The 3508-nt window shown below is 34.8% G+C and overlaps 1 non-coding gene across 1 annotated transcript; it reads right to left on the reverse strand.

The window, feature by feature from the left end:
- Positions 1 to 401: 401 nt before the first annotated feature.
- On the reverse strand, positions 402 to 510 carry LOC124886247. Its single transcript, XR_007043333.1, has one exon. It is a non-coding gene; the product is annotated as a small nucleolar RNA R71 (small nucleolar RNA).
- Positions 511 to 3508: the final 2998 nt, after the last annotated feature.

Consider the following 3508-nt stretch of genomic DNA (forward strand, 5'->3'; position numbering starts at 1 on the left):
TTCAACAACAAAAAACTATTCCTAAATCAATAGCTAATGATCCAACAATTCAAAGAATAGTACGCGATGTGGTAATCCCAATTTCAACTAATGTTACCTCTCTTATCCACAGATTGAAACTTGGAGGTAGATTTAAGATTAAATAGAACATGGTGCAACTGTTGCACAATAGTGGGAAATTCATAGGACTATCATACAAGGATCCATAGGTGTATTTGCAAAACTTTTTGGAGATCAGTGATACCTTCGTTCCCACTGGAGTCTCCACAGACTATGTAAGGCTCAAACTTTTCTCCTTCTCACTTTTGGGGAAAGCGAAGAAATGGTTGAAGGAAAAATTCTTCACATTCTATCACTACAAAGAAATTCCTCACTGATTCTTTTCATTCGGTAAGAATTTAAGGTTATGCAGTTAAATTTTGAGCTTTAAGCATAAGATTGATGAGAATTTATATTATGCTTGGGAGAGGTTCAAATATCTTCTTAGGGATTGCCCCATCACCAATAGACGAATGAGGTATTAGGACGAATGAGGTATTAGGACGAATGAGGTATTAGCTCATAATTTTATATATGCTCTTGACTATAATGTAAAGATTATGCTTCAGGTGGTTAGGAATTAGAGAAAACTTATGATGAGTTGTATATATTGTTGAATTGAATTGCATAAGGCAATCCTGACTAGCATGGTGACATCTCCAAAAGTGTAGTGAAAAAGCCTGTCAGTGTGATTGAAGTTGATAGTGTCACAACCTTAGCTGCCCAATTATTATCTCTTCAAAATCAAATAATAACACAGTTCAGCATGTTGGGTGTGAATCAATCTTAAGCTTAGGTAAATACCGTTTAGTTGACCCTATTTTACTGTGAAATTTGTGGGACCAGTGATCACTCTATAGACTTTATGAAGCAAATCTAGTCGATATTTTTTTTTGTAATTCACAGAAGGGAACTTATGGGAATGCCTACAATCACAAACAATAGAGTTAACCTAACTATTCATAGGGAAATTATCTGACTCAACAGTTTTAGAAGCAGCAGAACATGTAGGCCAGTAATATTGAAGGAATATTAAAGAAGATCCTAGCTAATAAAGAGCAAATGGTTTTTGAAATAATAAATCGACAACTTTATCAAAAGGATTTGGAGACATAGTTTGGGCATCTAGCTCAGGCGCAGAGTACCACACCCCAAAGTGGATTTCCTAGTGATATAGAAAATCCAAAGTAGGTTATGGAAATCACCTTGAAGAGTGTTGAAGGTCTTATTGACATGCATCCTAAGAAAAAAAGGAGGTTCAAGTAGAGTTTGTCCCACAACAGGTTGAGGAAAAGAAAGTTGTGAGTAAAGAGGTTGAATATTTGGGAAAGTCTGAGTACCCAAAAGCAAAGGTTTTTGATCATGTTCAAGAAAGACCATCACCATTCCCTAAAAAACATACAAAATCTAAAGAGGATGCATGATTTAAGAAGTTCTTTGACATGTTAAGAGAACTTAACATTAATTTTCCATTGTTAGATTTTTTATAGCACATGCCTAAGTACGCTAAGTACTTGAAGGATATGGTGACCAATAATATGAATCTGAATGACATTAAAACTATGGCACTTACTAAGGAGTGAAGTTCATTGGTAATGAGGAAGATGACAAAGAAGTTGAAGGACATAGGGAGTTTCACCCTTCACATACAAATTTGTGATAATGGTATGGTCCATAACTAGAGTGATTTGGGCAAAAGCATAACCTTGAAGCCCCTACCACTGTTTAATACTCTGAGTTTAGGGAAACCGAGGCTATGTTATGTGGTGCTCCAAATGGAGGATAGAACTAAAGTACATCAGAGAGGAATTATTAATGTACCACCCCACATTTTTGGGCTAGAATTTGAAACGTCGTTCCTACGTGAATTAACTCAAAACCAATGATTCCTATGTGAATATAAGTTCCATGATAACCTAGTACTAAGAGTGCTTATGTGGTGAAAAGTATTCACAGGAAACACTTAGAGAAATGTTGAGCTAAAAGCTTTTGATTCGACCAAATTTTTGGTGTTCGATCCTACAAGGGTCAAATTTTAAAGTGTGTAACTTTTGAAATAAGTGGAATTTTTCAGCTCAAGACTCAGTAGATTATTGATAATTGAGTCCTCTTTTAAAAGCATCTGATTTTTCCTTAATTCGATACCTGAGCAAAATGTTATGAGCATTTTTTTTGTGTGAAATAGTAAGGGTCTGCGAAAGCTCCATGATGGGGACCTTAGTCTCCAACTTAGCCTCTATGATGCAGAGGATATGTTTCCTACATCCGTAAGTACAAGACCAAAGGGAATTTTGGTAATTCCCCCTTGCCCCCAAGCACCCAAGTGACTGATTAAAGCCCATAAAGGTCATTCTTTGCCCATTTTTCATGAGATTAACTCATGTAAACCCTTTCTCTCTTCCTAAGAACAAGAAACTCAAGATTTATTCATTAAGAAATGAAGAACTCAAATTCCAATTTCAAGCTTTCTTTAAGAATTCATCTAATTAAGGTGTGTGGCATATTCATCATTGGGTTACTTCCACTAATTGAGCCCAAAATTCCTTTTTTTTGTTTAAGTATGAATTTTATGCTATTTTGTGAAATTATCTGATAATTATGATTTTAATCAATGTATCTCTTAGTAATGTGAATTCAAGCCAAGTCAACCCATGTGAATTAAGTTACTTCATGTTTTGAAATTTTAATTTCCCCATGACGTGTTCTATTGATTTCATGTTAAATCATCAGATTATGAACCAAACCATGTGAAGTTGTTATCTTTCCAAGTTTATCTCATCCCCATGTTCCAATACATGTATTTTATCTGCTAGCTAAAATATTTTGTGTTTTGGGTCTCTGAAATATGACTTTATATGACTGTTTTAAGTGTTGTCATCATATTTAAAATATCATTCAGTGTTGAAGGGTTATGAACACCCGATACCTATGTGTTTTTACATGATTCTATTTTTAAGTAATAAGTCAGTCAGACCATGATTTTATTATCATATTCAAATTATCATGTTCATGCTGAGCATTTATCAGTAGAGTACCATATCATGTTTAACCAATAATAATACCAGTGTTATTTAGTTGGGCATCTCTCCGATCAGTTAGGCATGAGTCATTAGTAGGAGTCCCTAAGTTCCAGACTAACGAAACTATCATAGATTATAAAGGGTCCCGGTCAGTTTGTCATGACACCCTCATCCTTAAAGTCATCAGCGTTGTGGATCCACACCGTGAGTCATGTGTTAGTACCCCTGGAAAGATATCAAAACCCTTTTAACTAGGGTTATAAGTTGGACCCTAATAGCTTAAATTGAGGTATGTCGGTTATAGCTAGCTCCAATAGTCTCAGTTCAGTATTTAGAGTATATCAGTTTGGGTTTTCTTGACCAAGTAATTAGATTTTAAGTTATTCGGTTATTTAGATATCAATTACTCAGTTATTCAGATCATTTCAGTACATGTTTTACTTGATCTT

Source organism: Capsicum annuum, chromosome 7 (genome assembly GCF_002878395.1).
Source record: "Capsicum annuum cultivar UCD-10X-F1 chromosome 7, UCD10Xv1.1, whole genome shotgun sequence".
In the NCBI taxonomy this organism is placed as follows: domain Eukaryota; kingdom Viridiplantae; phylum Streptophyta; class Magnoliopsida; order Solanales; family Solanaceae; genus Capsicum; species Capsicum annuum.